A 16,484-nucleotide genomic window follows, 5' to 3' on the forward strand; every position below is an offset into this window, starting at 1 on the left:
TGTTCCATATTTTTTCAGCAATTTGTTGGATGATTTGTTTTCATGTTATCTGGAAACAAAAATAATTTTCTTGCTTACTTTTCTGTCTGTATGCTTTCTTTACCTTTTATTGTCTTATTGCATTAGCAAAACTTCAATAAAATGCAGAAGGAGTGAGAGTGGAGAAAAAGCATAGGCTTGTCTTATTTGTGATATACAAGTAAACATGTCTTTCCCACTATTAAATGTGTAATAAGCTGCATTTTTAGACTTTTCTTCATCAGTTTTAGAAAGTCTTCATTTTAAGTTTGCCCAGAGTTAACAGGAAGAGATGCTAGATTTTTGTCATTTTTTTCTCATATTGATATGACCATTTGTTTTTTTACTTCTTTAACCTGTTCATGTGATGCATTGTTTTTCAAATGACTGAAGCACTCTTGCATAGCTACAATAAATTCCATGATAAATGGTGATTGTGATTGCTGAAGAATGTTGCATGTGTCTAGGAAAACTATTGATTTGTAGTTTTCCTTTGTAATATTTTAATCTGATTTTGATGTTAGGATAATGTTGACTATAAAGAGTAAGTTTATGGAGGAAATGAGAGGATTTGTATCAGTTCTTCTTGAATTTTGGTGGAATACAACAGTGTGCCATATAGATCTGGTACATTGTGTTTTGGAAAGCTACAAATTGTTGAATAATTTTCTTTTATACAGTTGTACTCAAATTATCTTTATATATATATATATATTTTTTTTTTGTTGTTGTTGTTGGTCGCAGGGCTTGAACTCTGGGTCTGAGTGCTGTCCCTCAGCTCTTCAGCTCAAGGCTAGCACTCTACCACTTGAGTTACAGTGCCACTTCCGGTTTTCTGGTGGTTTATTGGAGATAAGAGTTTCACAGACTCTCCTGCCTGGACTGGCTTTGAACCTCGATCCTCAGATCTCAGCCTTCTAAGTAGCTAGGATTACAGGCGTGAGCCACTGGTGCCTGGCTATCTTTTGATAATTTCTTGTTGATACATAGTATCTTTGAAGAAAGTTCATTTCATCAGATTTCTCAAATCTTGGTATGGTGTTGCTTCCAATATTTCTTTCTTATAAGTTGCTTTTCCTCAGTGGTTATAGAGTTTGAACTCAGGACTTAGGCTCACTTGGCTTGTTTACTTAGTGTCCTCTACCATTTGAGCCTCAGCACATCTCTCCAGCCCAGCTTTTTGTTGGATATTTTGGAGCTAAAATCTCTTAAATTTTTCTGTCTGAGCTTAACTCAAGCTGTGATATTCTAAATTTTAGATTCCCAAGTAGCTAGGATTTCAAGCATGACCTATCAATTTCTAGCTTTTTCTTATAGTTTTAATAGCTATATCATTAGTAGAATATTTCCTTTTCTATTTCTGGTATTAGCAGTCTATGCTATTTCTTATTTTCCTACTCTTTATTAGTCTGGTTAGAAATTCTCTCTCTCTCTCTCTCTCTCTCTCTCTCTCATTCTCTCTCTCTCTCTACCTATTTTTGCAGTATGGAGACTTGAACTCAGAGCCTGGGCAGTGTCCCTTAGCTTTTCCTCTCACAGCTGACCCTTTACCACTTGAGCCACAGCTCTACTCTTGGATATTTATCTATTTACATTGGTTAATAGAAATCTCCTGGGCTTTCCTCTCTGAACTGGCTTTGAACGGCTATCCTCAAATTTCAGCTCTCTGGGTAGCTAGGATTACAGGTGTGAGCCACTGGTGCTCCTCCAGAGGTTAATTTTTACTAATAAGCTAATCATCAGTCCAATTTTCACAGTACAATCTTACATATCACTTCAAAGAATCAGGCTTTGATTTTATCAACTTTTTCTATTAATTTACTATTTCAATCCCATTGATTTCTTTGTTAAAATCTTTCCTTATATCTTTATAAGGTTCTTATTGCACTGTTTTTAATAATCTAAGGTAGAAGTTTATTAATTTAACTATGAATTTCAGGCTTCTCTTTTTTGAATATATGCATCTGATACTATAAATTTCTATCTAAGTAGACTTTTGATGCATCTTATACATTTGATAGTTCAAAGTACTCAATATTTTTCTTGAGACCCCTTCTTTGATGTAGGTATTATTTTGTGATGTGTTGGTAAATCTTCAAATATTCTGGAATATTTTTCCAGATATCTTTCTTTGTATTTCTACTTCAGTTTCACTCTGATGTGAGGTCAGATGTTGCATGATTGGAATCAAGATTTTATGAATATCAATTCGATTTAGTAGATTGACAGAGCTCTTTCTACTATATGTATTAATTTCCTCCTGGCTGGGTCTGTCAATCTAAGCTAGAGAGACATTGAAGTGTCTAAGTATAATATTTAATATATTTATTTCTCTTTACAGTTTTAGTCTTATATATTTTGATGCTTTATTTCCAGTTGTGTATAGGTTAAGGATTGCTGAAGAATTAAGTTCTTACACACTATGAAATGCCTGTCTTTATTAGCTGATTATTTTCCTTGTTCCACAGCTTGCATTATTTAAACTATATATGCCCCAATGTTCTTTAGTGTTTTCCTAGTATATCATTTTCCATTCCTTTAAATAAGATCCATATGTTTCTTATTGTGAGTTTTAAAAAATGTAAACAATTTCAGGGAATAGAAAAATGTTACTATTTTTAGTTACATGGTTTTTACTCATATCAGCTTATATAATTTAAATTGCACATTATTATATGCTAAATTTATATATATACTAAATGTTTACAGTTACCTATTGGGCAAATACTTTTAAGGTCTTTAAATTTGTTTCTTATTGTTTAGTTTGCTTAATATTTTCAATTGTAATGGAATCAAATTTATCTGTAATACATGGGGTTTTTAATCTCCTTAAAAGTTATTTTCAAATAGTTGTACAAAGGGATTTCATGGGAAAAAATGTTTTCCAGCTATGTATACAACAAGAGATTAATAACAAGGAAGTGGCGCTGTGGCTCAAGAGGTAGAGTGCTCGCCTTGAGCTGAAGATTGCAGGGATAGCGCCCAGGCTCAGAGTTCAAGCCCCACGACCGACCCCCCCCCCCAAAAAAAGAGAGATAATAACAAGAATAGATGTGGAGCTTAAAAAATTCAGAACCCAGAGAGTAAATAGCACAATTATGTGGGCAAATAAGCTAAACAGACATTTCTCAAAAGAAAAAATACGTTTGCACAATTGGCTAATAATTTCCATTTGCTTAAGCACTGTGCTGAAGCAGGGTAGTGACTGTACCTTCGCTAGAACGGAGCTATGAGTCATGTGGAAAGCATGGTAACTTTGCTACTTCAACCTTAACCCCTGGTTTCCTCACTTCCAGAAACCTGCTTGATAGATAGAAGCCAGACCATGTGGGAGCCTTGTCAAGCAGAGCTATTTGGAAAATAAGAGGAAACAAATTCAAATTCTTCCTTCGTCCTGCCTTCTAGCTCTAAGCCTATTTGGAGTTAGCTTTTTATATCCTCCAAGTGCTATGGGTACCCCCACCCCCTTAAAGTGTGCCCGGGGACTCCTAATCAGGCAAAATAAGACACTTAGCATTTGTTCCCCAGAGCTCATAGACAAGGCAAATAAGCTAAGTGCCAGTGCTTAAAACAGAAGCCCTGTAGATTCTTGTAGAATCTGGGCCTAAAATCCTGGAGCAGAAGGGCTGCTGAACACAAGTTTGCGATTTTACGACCACTGCTATTGGACTGGAGCCACCACTTATTTTTCCCATAAATATCATATGACGTCCTGAGGATCTTATTATTGTTCTCATTTCACCCTAAAGAAACTGAGGTCATATATGTTAAATAGCTTGCCCAAGGAAGGTGAACATCTCTTTCACACATGGCAATGGTCAATGACCTCCACCCACTGCTCCATGCTTGAAGCTCTGTGCTCAGGCACTGCAGAACCTTCAGAGGTGCACAGTTCTTTTCCTGGATTTGTGGCCAGCTCACTTGAGCCCAGGTGATAATCTATAGTCCATCCACATGCTTTTTGGTGAGTACACCATCAGCCTCCACTGCAGTCATCCTCTACCACATTACCTTGATAACTTGAAAGGAAGTCGGGACCCAATGACCATAGGTAAAATTGATCACAGCACCTATGCTTTGATATGGCTGGTTTATAGGCTTTTCCCAGCCTTGCAAATCATCACCCAGCCTTGGCCTTGGTGCTGTCAAACCTGCTTATCTGACTAACAAGGCTGGAGAAGCCAGGCCATAAAATTAAATGAAATTACTGCAAGAATTCCGATGTTAGTGACAATGAGCTGGAGTTATAACTTGGAAAATGGCAAGTGTGGTTTATGATGCCCACTGCTTATCTGCTAAGTTATTTGTCAAAAGGCTCCTGTCTTCCTTGCTGTCAAAGCTAAATATCACCCTTTGCTGGCTACATATGTGCTGCTAGGCCACTTTGCATTGTACTCAGGTTAAAGGAATTTGGACATTGGGAGGCATCTGGGAGTCTAAGTAGTTCAACCCTCTTAGTTTGGGGATGGAGGTGGAGTTTCCTAGAGGTGTCAGTATTAAAGCAGACAAGTGATTCAAAATCAGATCCCTGGGCTCTGTCTCTTAATCCCTTTCTTATTCTTGTCATTTTGAACACTTTTGGAGATAAAGCAAATAGACTTGGTTGACTTCGATGAGTCAACAAACATTTAAATGAGTGAAGCTGGTGTAAGGGAAAGATAAAATGGTGGAGAAAAGGACTCTAAAGCATTCTAATCATTTCACTGAATCCCTTTTGAAGATACAGAAATCTCTGCCTGGAACTCAGCCCCATTCTACCGGAAGTCTTGCTCTCACCATCCAATTTCTATGCCAATAAACACCTTTTCTTGTGGCAGTAACAGTTGGCTGGGTTTAAGGACCATGCAGAATGCCTGTTGAGAAATCTGGCTTTGTGAATAAAGTATTTATTGGGGAACTAGGCATGTCTAAAACCATCTCTAAAACAGTTGATGTACTCAAGGACATAATCTGCATAGAACTCATTGACAGTCTGATTGACATGACAGCTCCTTGAGGAGCAGAGAAAGACCTTTCCACGTGTATTTTCTTATGTGCTATTTCCATTTATGATGGAATGCCATACACTCCATAAGATGAATAGATAATTGGGCTGATTGTGCATGGTCTTATGCAGTGGTGGAGGGTTTGGAGGTTTGATCTTATCACTACTCAAATTTAGGTGATCTTATTTACCTTGAATGGTCATGGGGTATTTTGCATTGTGCAAACATCCAGAATATTTCTTGACATATGCATGGTCTTCTGTTTGTTTGAGAGGCAGTTTTATTCTGTTGCCCAGGCTGGCCTTGTACTTGCAACACTCCTGACTCTGTTTCTTAATCCTAGGATTTCAGGTGTGCCGTTGTGCCCAGCTCATATTAACTGTTTTGAATGGCTGCTTTGTGCCTGGAACTGGAGCAGAAGTTCAATGAATCAATACTGTAGATGCTCCGTTAGCTCTTGTATACCACTCCTTGATTACTATAGGTCCACAGAGTGTTTCCTTTTGATCCAAGAAATCAAAAGTCCCCCACAGTCCTCACAGAGCTGTCCTGTACATGGAGGACAGTGTGGCAAGGCACTCTATGCATAAGATGTCCCTGAGAGTACTTAGCATAGAAGATGTGAGAGGGCAGTTGCTGCTCTCTAGCTCTCTAATCAACCTTTTCATCATTCTCCTTGCCTTCCATAGAGAATAACAAAGGTGGGATATGGATAGTGACAGATGAAGGCACCAGGCAAGGGCTACCTCTGTCCTTCTCTGATCATGCCTGACAGTCAGGTTCTGCACCTCTGAAGCAGTTATTCATCTGAGGGCCTTGGAGAAGCTGTCATGTGACATCCCAACTCAGGAGTGTATTTGTCAAATGCAAGGTAGTACAAAGAAGTGGCGATGGTCTGAAGAAGGATAAAGCATATATAGGTGTATTCTATTAAAATCACCTAATAAAGGTGCCCCATCTTCTCCTAGAGGCTGTTTTAGATTTGAGAAAGGCCCTAAAGACATCAGTTTCCTCACTGCAGTTATGACTTAACTTTAAAAAATTATGTGTATGTGTATGTGTGTGTGTGTGAAAGAGAGAAAGAGAAAGAGAAAGGGAAAGAGAGAGAATCGTGTGGATAGCTGTATCTTTTTGCCCCCAAGTAGAGGGGCCAAACTAGATGTCTTGAAACTTCTGGATTTCATGTTTGATGTTAAAAATGAGTGTAGTTTTTTTTAAACTTAGCCAGCTACCACAGATATTTCTTCACATCAATACTTTATCCGCCTTATTCATTTTATTGGCAGTGCAATATATTTCTAAGTATTGGTGTGCCATAATTTATTTAACAATTTCTCATATTGAAAGCTGTTTTCTCATTTCTTTTTCTCTCCAAAACAATGCCTCCCACAAACTAGCTTGCCTATAAATCCCTGTGATTTTGGAGGTCATTTTTCTGAAATAGATTCAGAGTAATTGAATTACTGATTAAATGACAAGAACATTTATGATTTTGTAGTTCCTACAAATTGTCCACCAAACATGCTATTTCTGATTCACACTCTTTCTACCTGTGTAGGACAATTTCCCACCACATTGCAAGTTGTACATTATTATGTTCTAAAGATGTGGAACTAGAATTAAGTAAAGTAAGTTTCTCAATGGCAAACAGGTCCTCTCTAGTCTATGGATTATAAAGTCGAGGGACTCTCCATAGTTTCTATTGTTTTTCATGGTCTGCAGAAGTAAAGCTTCATTCACAGTTGGATCCTATAGAACAAAATATTAGAATTGACTAGTGACACCAATAGTCAGTCACTAGAAAGGGCATCATATTGGTTAGATACAAAATGATGCTAATAAGATATGTACAATACAAAATAATGCAACAAATAATAATATATCTCCATTGTATTTAAGAGACAGACATGATTATCACGATCTCTGCAGGTTAATGGTAATTCTTCACTTTCTTTTTCTCTCTTTCTCCAGAAATAATCACATCTTCAATTTCTTATTTATGATTTTCTTGCACTTATCCATAATTTCAACAGTTATGAGTGAATCGAGTTACAAGAGTCAATATGCAATGCCTTGGAAAACCCAACTTCAGGGGCTAGTGGCTGACCTGGGGCAGCACTGGAACCACTGTTCTCAACTGCACCTCAGGAAAGAATAGAGTGTGGGGAATTGCAAAATTCAGGCGTTATTTAAATGGAATCCCATCACATGCATTCATCCAAAGTCTGCTTTTTGTCACTGAGGATTCTCTCCTGAGAAGGAGTCACCATATGTTCATGGATGTAGTTTACTTGTTTTCAGTACATGGGAGGATGAATGTGCCAGGATCTCTGTGCATCCTGTCATTGAGCCTTAGGCTTGTTTCTAAGGCTGTGAACATTTTGTAAGTATCCCTGGGGATCCATCCCATCATTATGTGCCATAAGTATTCTACTCCCTGCATTTGCAGGAAAGAAATTCTGCCTCTCTGTGGTGGATGTACCTCTTCATTTTACTAAAGAAGGCCAGATTGTTACCCTGCAGCAGTCCACAGATTTTTTCCTAACATTGATGCCAAAGCTTGATACTGTGAGGCTTGGGACATTTTGCCAATCTGGTACATTGTGAGATGGTATCTAATTGTGGTTTTAATTTAGCTGTCTTGACCAATAATAAGCCTGTCTTTCTTTCTCTCTTTCTTTCTTTCTTTCTTCCTTCCTTCCTTCCTTCCTTCCTTCCTTTCTTTCTTTTCTTTCTTTCTTTCTTTCTTTCTTTCTTTCTTTCTTTCTTTCTTTCTTTCTTTCTTTCTTTCTTTCTTTCTTTCTTTCTTTCTTTCTTTCTTTCTTTCTTTCTTTCTTTCTTTCTTTCTTTCTTTCTTTCTTCTTTCTTTCTCATATGTGTGTATTGTGAAGGCCTGAATGTGCTCCCTGAGCTTTTGTGCTCAAGGCTAACACTATGATGTGTGCAACCACTGCACTTTCAGCTTTTTGGTAGTCAATTGGCGTGGTCATTTGGAGTTTTATGGATTTTCCTGTCTGGGAAGGCTTCGAACCACAATCTTCATATCTCAGCTTCCTTAATAACCAAGATACCAGGTGTGAGTCACTAGGGCCCAGCTGTCTTCACATTTTTATTAGCCATTGACTTTGTGACATCTTGCATGAAGTCTTTTAGATATTTTTTCCCTTACAAGTTAATAGTTCCTGCATTTTAATTCTGTCAGTTTTGTGTGTTGTAAATATATTATTTTCAATCTGTAGCTTATAATCATTTAAAAAGGGCTTCAAATGACAAATAGAAGTTTGTTTTAATGTTTGCATTTCTTATTTAGTTATGATTTTCCATTTTTTAAATCTTAGAAAGTACATTTCTATCCCCAAATCATGAAGATTCTTTGATGTGGTGTTCTAAAATGTTTGTAGATTTAGATTACCCATTTAAATATTTACAATATGTGAAATTAATTTTTTTTATTGAGAAAATACCTTACAGAGGGGTTACAATTACATGAGCAAAGACATTAATTCTTGAAATTAATTTTATGCATTAGTATTGTAATACAGCAATACTCTTGTATAGATATAGTTGACTTTTTTTTCTTTTAGGTTTATCAAGGATTTATTTCATAAGGCAAAACAAGCAGGTAGACATAGGAAGGAAAAAGAAGCTCTTTGAAATCCAGAGCTCTGATATATAGCAAGGATGCGGAATGGGAAGAGGGAGGTGGGTGAAGGGCTAAGGGCTACTATATGGCTGATTTTTTTTCATATAGACTACTAAAAATTCATGTTTTCAAGTTTCTCATATGTAGAGGTATGGCATCTCCCTTCTGCTCAGGTGATGGATCTGTGTACAAATCTTGTATTTTTTTATTATTCTAAAAAATTATATGTTTTTTATTGTAAAAATACTGTACAGAGGGGTTACAGTTACATGAGTAAGGTAATGAGTACATTTCCTATCGAGGATTGTTACCTCTTCCTTTGTTTTTCCCCTATCATCCCTTCCTTCCCCACCTCCACAACTCCCACTACCCACCCCCCCCCCAAGTTGTAAAATTCGTTTTCAACATAGTGTCTTGTACTCCTCATTGTTACAATGGGTCAACCTGGATCCTTACTTCAGCATTTTGTCATTTCCCTTCCCCTCCCCAAATTAAAAAGAATGTATATAAAATGTATATACAAGATGCAGGGCACCGACATAAAATACAGTGAAAACAGGAGTTTTACCGTGGGGGAAGAACATTATGGTAGCTTGTCAGTAAGTCAGACAACATGAAACTTCCTACTTTCTTCAGGAGTATCTTGTGATTTTTGATGCTAAGTCTTCCATATACATTTTGGAAACTGTTAATTACTACAAAGTAGATTTGAGGATTTGGGTTTGATTTACATTGGACTTTCTATTTGAAGATTATCAAATCTTTAAGCTGTTAAATCTTCTAATCTGTGAAAATTGTATGATCATTAATTTGTTTGGCTGATCCTCAAAGTTTTAAAACATGTTTTCAAAATTATTTTTATACAAAGCTTGAAATCTTGAGCAGGATTTACTTCTAGAACTTTATAATTTCATAACATTCAACTAACTAGCATCTTTTATTTAATTTTAGATTTAAAATGTTCTCTACTCTTGTACATAAATCAGACAAATTTGTTAAACATACTTATAAATTGTAGTACTTTAATAATTACATTATCTATAATCTCTCTCCCTCCCTCTCTTCCTCCATTTCTCCCTTGCTCTCTTCCCTTTTTCTCTCTTTTTTCTTATCTTTATTCTCTTAATTTATCTTTTAGTATCCGTTGATTAGAGATGGTAATAACGCATGCTTGAAATTTTCTGTTCATAAAGGAAGTTTCAAAGTGATGCTTTCTAAGGTATTTGTATATGAAAATTTTCCATTTAAGGAACTTTACCCATCCTTTGAATTTTTAATAATTTATTTTTTAGGGATGAGATTTTCTTTCCTTCAAATAAATATTCCATGATTATTTCATTTAAATCTAATATAGAATTTCTATTAAATGAATTCTTATTTAGTGTGTATTAACTGCACAAAATAATTGGTTTCAGACAAGTGTTATTTCATTTTTGTTTTCTTATGCACTCAGGGTCTTGCACACACTAGATGAGTCCTCTACCACTGAGCTACTGTTCTGTCCATGTAAAGTGTTTCAGGACATCATTTTCTTACATCTATATAACATATTTTGATGATGGTATTCCCTTTTTTGCTATCCTTTATCTCACTTGCCATCTTCCCTTTTGCCTTTCCTCATTCCTAATATTCCCTTTACTTTCATGTTTTGTCTTCCTTCCCTAGATTCCACATATGAGAGGAAAAACATGTGATACTTGTCTTTATGATTCTAGGATATTTCAATTAACATAATAATCTCCACTTCCTTTCACTGTACAAATATCATAATTTCATTGTTCTTCTGAGTAAAACTCTATTGTGTATATGTAGAACATTTTCCTTATCCATTCATTTGTTGATGGTCACTTAGACTGGTTATGTAACTTGGCTACTATGAATAGAGATGCAGTAAACAAAAATAGGTATCTTTGCTGTAACTTAACTCATTCCTTCTGGTATATGCCTTGAAGTGGTATAGCTGGAGTATATGTTAGTTGTACATTTTTTGAGGAACATCTGTTTGACTTCTATAGTCATTTTTTAAATGACTGAAGTATTCAAATTTTTTTTTCAGGTGTTTATGGGTTGTTTTTACTTCTTCACTTGAAAAGTATGTGATCCGTTTATTTGCCTATTTAATCATTGAATTGTTTGTTCCTTTGGTATTTCTTTCTTTTTTGTTTTTGTTTTGCCAGTCCTGGGGTTTGAACTCAGGGCCTGGGTACTGTCCCTGAGCTTGCTTCCTCCTCTTCCTCCTCTTCCTCCTCCTCCTCCTTCTCCTCCTCCTCCTCCTCTTCTTCTTTTCTCAAGGCTAACACTGCACCACTTGAGCCACAGCACCACTTCTGGCTTTTTCTTTTATGTGGTACTGAGGATTTGAACCCAGGGCTTCATGCATGCTAGGCAAACACTCTACCACTAAACCACATTTCCAGCCCCTGAGTTCATTATATAATTCGAAGTATTGATCTCTATTGATAAATAGCTGGGAAAGATTTTCCTTCCCACTTTGTAAGCTGTCTCTTCACTCTGGTTATTATTTCTTCAACTTAATATATTCTTGTGTTAGTTCTTGCTATTTCCTGAGTTATTGGCACCCTACTCAATAAAAATAACCATTGCCTATGCCTATAGCTTGAAGTGACAAAGTTTTGATGTTAAATTAGCCCTGCCCTTCTTTTGGCATACAACATTAACTTTCCATATATTTTGGATTTTGTTTTCTAGTACTGTCTAAATTTTCCCTTTTAAATTTTCTAAGTGAGATGGTTATATCATTTTATTTTTCCATGCAATGAGTTTTAAAATATCTTCACAGTTTTGTTCTCTGGAATATTTGTGTAAGATTAGAATTATTCTCCTCAGACAGAACAAGTAGAGAAAATCTTCTGAGACTTGTTTTTTCTATTATGAAATTTTAACTGTTTTGATTTAAGCTATTGACGAATTATACTTTACATTTTGTATGTCTTCTAGTGTCCATTTTTGATCTATGCAATTTGTTCATTCCATTGGTTTTCATATTTTTGATACAGGTTTCCTTTTACAATTTTACTTTGTGCCACATTTGTAGTTAGCTATATTTTTGTCTAATATTAATTATTACTCTCTACTGAGAGTACAGATTTTTTTAAACTTTCATTGAGTTACTCATTGTGCTTTATTTTCTTCCTTTGTTTTATGACTTCTCAAGTTGAATTTTTTTGTTCATTAAACTTTATCTTATTTGTTTTTAATATAAACTCTTCAGTTAAACATTTCCATTAAATATTATTTTAGCTGAATCTGAAGATTGTTTAATACTGTAGTTTATTTTTAACTCAGCTATTTCCTAACACAAAGATGACTTATTTAATGTACAAATAATGTAATCTGTATGTAAGAAAATATTTGCTTTTGCTGTTATTGCTTTCCTACTTATAAGATTGTGTGAGAAAGTTTCATTTTAGAAATATCAAGTACTTAAAATTTTGTCATTGGTTATTTATATCTAATCTATTTGCATTGATTAATTTGCATTCATTCTCTCATTAATTATGGCCCAGGAAATCACTTTGCATTTATTCTTAAATATATGTCTAAGAAGGAGCTGTAGTGTCTGATGTCTGGGTCAATGTGCTAACTTGGCATGCATAAGTCTGATAGTTGTGTTGTTCTAACTTTGTATATGCATACTGTATAGTCTGTATTATGATGCTATAATAGAGTGAGTAACTAATAAAGAACATTTATTTCTCACAGTTCTGGAGGCTAGGAAGATCCACAATCAAAGTTCTGTTGTTTGTTGTGTGTGTCTGCTGTATCCTAAAATGTCAGTAGATGGAAGGCACAAGGCAGCCTATCCTCATGATTTTCTTTTCTTTCTTTCTTTTATTTTGTCAGCCATGGGGCCTGAATTCTGGGCCTGGGCACTGTCCCTCAGCTCTTCAGCTCAAGACTAGTGCTCTACCACTTGATCCACAGCACCACTTCCAGCTTTTTCTGCTTATATGGTGCTGGGGAATTGAATCCAGGGCCTCATGCATGCAAAGCAAGCACTCTACCACTGAGCCACCTTCCCAGCTCCTCATGATTTTCTAGTCACAGTTCATGCTTCAAGTCTCTCTCGTTGAAATTATGTACCTGTAGCTTTTCCAGGCTGGAACTGCATGCCAGCTCAGGATTCTTTGATCTTCTCTCTTCCTATGGCTCTAGTTCATATTGATTTAAAGAATACAGTGGCCTTGACTCTGCAGTTCTGGAGTTGCCTCTATGAAGTTTCTTTGGGTATCTTCTGAAACTTATGTGGAAACAGTCATGCCTCTTGTTCTCAGGACTACCATGCTGGAATGTGGGGAAGATATTCCATCAGCCTTGACCCCAACTGCAACATCCCATGGGCACTCCTTGCCCTACCTTTAAACTATTTGTCTCTAAGGCTCTAGCACTTTGAGCTCATGATTGGCAAGGCAGCCATGGAGATGTTTGAAAAGCCTTTGGAGTCCTTCCTCTATTATCTTGATGATTTCCTCTTATCTAATCCATAGTCTGTCTGTCTGTCTGTCTGTCTGTCTGTCTGTCTATCTATCTATCTATCTATCTGTCTATCTATCTATCTACCTAAAGTATAGCTATAATACCTTCATATATTCCTTTATTCTTTAGTGGTCAGGCTAATAGTTTCCCAAATCTCTCCTTTTCATTCTAAATCTCATCAAGTCTTTTCTCTTTTCTCCCATTTTACTGTTAACATTAAGAGAAGCCACACAATATTCTGAACACTTAATTGTTTAAAGATTTGTCCACCAAATATCCTATTTCATTGCTCTGAACTTCAGCCTTCAATTAAAGTCTTAAGACAAGGAAACTATGTAGATCAATTCTTTGCTACTTTATAACAAACATGCCTTTTCTCCAGTATTTACTACTTCACTTTCTTTCCACTTAGGAAAGGTAGGTAAGTTGTGTCATCTGTTTCTATCAATAGTCTATTCACCACAACTTAGAAAATTATAGGATTCAAGCTTTCCCCACACCCTTCTCTTCTGAGTCCTCTGCAGAGTTGCCCTTAATACTCCATTCATGGCAAACATAGGCATTCACTTTGAATCTGTTTAAGCCTGTGATTCAGATGGAAAACCATGTTTTAAGGTATTTATCTATCTTCTCTCCCTGCTATAACATGATGTCTGGGACAGAGATTTAGAAAGCACAGTTCTGAAGGCTGCAAAGTCCAAAATCAAAGAGTTGGTATCTGGTGAGAGATTTCTTGCTGCATCCTCACCTGGTGAAAGACAGAGTGAACCATCAGCACAAACCCTTGTCATAGTCCCTGTCCATTCATTCACAAAGCTCTGTTCTCATGCCCTCATCACCTCCCCAAAGACCTCAACACTGTTGCTTTGGGGAGTAAATTCCCAACCCATGAATTTGGAGGTACACATGAAGACCATAGGATATGCTGAGTAATAGCTATCATTTACTATGAAACTTGTGTTAAATTTTCCCATATACAGTGGAATTCTATGACTCCATCACAAAGAATGACACCACTCATTTCTTAGGAAATGGATAGATTTGGAAAAAAAATTTTATAAAGTGAAGTACGCCAGACTCAAAAAACATAGGTCCCATGGTTTCCCTTATCTGCAATAACTAGTATATGTCTAGGACAAGCAGAAAAAATAAAAAGCTATGTACATAAGACCATTTAAGATGATGCTAAAAAAATAAAATAATAAAAAAGATGATGCTAAGCAAAATGAACCCAAAGTTAGGGACACAAGAGGTTTTTAAAAATCTTTCTTGCTGCTCTTTTTAATGTACTTATAATGTACTATGTGGTTTTTTTTGTTTCTTTTGTATGTTCTTCCCCTATGGTATAACCCCTGTTTTCACTGTATTTGATTCTGGTGCCCTGCATCTTGTTTACACATTTTTCTAATTTGGGGTAGGGGAAGGGAAATAACAAAATACTGAAATAAGGATACAGGTTGGCCCATTGTAACAATAAGATATACAAGACACTATGTTGAAAACGAACTTTACAACTTCAGGGATGGGGTGGGGGAGGGATGAGTTGTGGAGGTGGGGAGGGAAGGGATGGTAGGGGAAAAACAAAGGAGGAGGTAACAATGCTGGATAGCAAATGTACTCATTACCTTATTCATATAACTGTAAACCCTCTATACAGTATCTTTACAACAAAAAATATATAATAAAAATTTTCTCAGCATGATATTGTTGTTGATGTGATTATTTCTTCTTACTCTTTCAGTTTTTGCTTATTATATTTTAAGCCATACTTGTGTTATAGATGTAGCTTCACAATTAGTATTTCTTCCTGGAGAATTTAACCTTGTTTAGTCTGTAAAGGTTATTTTTATCTGTTATTAACCCAGCTTTCTATTTATTCTGGTTAGTATTTGCCCAGTATAATTTTCTATATTATTTGATTTCTGTTCTTTCTAATATTCATTGTTTAGAAATGATTGTTACAAATAACATGAAGCTAGTTTTTGTTTCTTTATCTAGTCTGACAACATTGCCTTTAATTCTTGAGTTTTAATTCTTGAGACTTGTCATTCCTTTTCTGATTATCTGCCTTTTCTCTCAAGGACTATTTTTAAAATTTATTTTTAGCAAGTGTCATGTGTGCATAGCAGGTTGTCTGCTACTTGAGCCATACCTCTAGTCCCTGTGTATTAGTTGCTTATGTATGTATATAAGCATTTATTTATTTAGTGACAGTCCTGGAGCTTGAACTCAGGGTTTGAGGGTAAAATGCTAAGGGATAGCTCTCTACTACTTGAGCCACTGTTCCCTTTCCAGTTTTTTGGTGATTAATTGGAGATAAGAATCTCCTTTCATTTTCTGCCTTAATTGGCTTTAAATTGCAATCCTCAGATGTCAGCCTCCTGATAAGCTATGATTATAGGCATGAGCCACTGGTACCCAACTATTATCATTTTAAGTAATTGTACAAAGGGTTTTTTAAAATAAATCATTTCAGTGTATAGTATAATGTATCTTGATCAGTTTCCCCCTCTTCCCAAATTCCCCACCCTCATGTATCCCAGCCTCACTTCTGCCTGTTCTTGCTTTATGCCCAGACTGGTCTGGACTGAGATCCTCTTATTTATGCTTTTCCATGTCTCTGAAGATAAATGGAAAAACAACAGGGCACCCACCCATCTTGTTTCTCGTACAGCAAGGATAACAGGTATGCACCATTGTGCTCAATCATTGAATGAAAGGAAGTCTTCTGAGCTTTCATTCATGGGCTGGCCTCAAACCCAGATCCTCTGATGTCTCAAATAGTCAGGATTATAAGCTTGAGCTAAGGCAAGATTTCAAGATTTCTAGATTCATTAGCTCTCTAAAGATTTTTAAATAATCTTTTCCCCCTTAATGATGAACAGCTTCATATGCTATTTCTGTGTAGATTTTATTTTCATTATTATTGTGCTTGAGATACACTTGCTTTTGTAATGCACGTATTAATGTTAGCTGTCAGTCTGAAGCTTCTCAGTTATTATCTCTTCCAATGTCACATTACCTAATCTCTCATTTTATTTTTCTTGGGCCTCCAACTACACAAATATGAAACTCCTTCATTCATATTGTGTTCCATGTGTTCCAACCCTCCTTTGTTATTTACTGAGTTGTTGTATTTCTATTTCACATTAAATGTAGCTTATATTTTTAGAAAGTCGCTTCAGCTTTAGAAAATTTTCTGCGAAAACCACCCCAAATTAGTTTTTCTAATTATCATATATACATATGCACACACACACATACACATATACACAGAGAGAGAGAGATTTTTGTTTTTTAATTGACACCCCTTTTGTCAAATGGCTTGGAAATTTTAATAG

Source organism: Dipodomys spectabilis, unplaced genomic scaffold, assembly GCF_019054845.1.
Source record: "Dipodomys spectabilis isolate Male_0828 unplaced genomic scaffold, ASM1905484v1 ptg000094l, whole genome shotgun sequence".
Lineage (NCBI taxonomy): Eukaryota > Metazoa > Chordata > Mammalia > Rodentia > Heteromyidae > Dipodomys > Dipodomys spectabilis.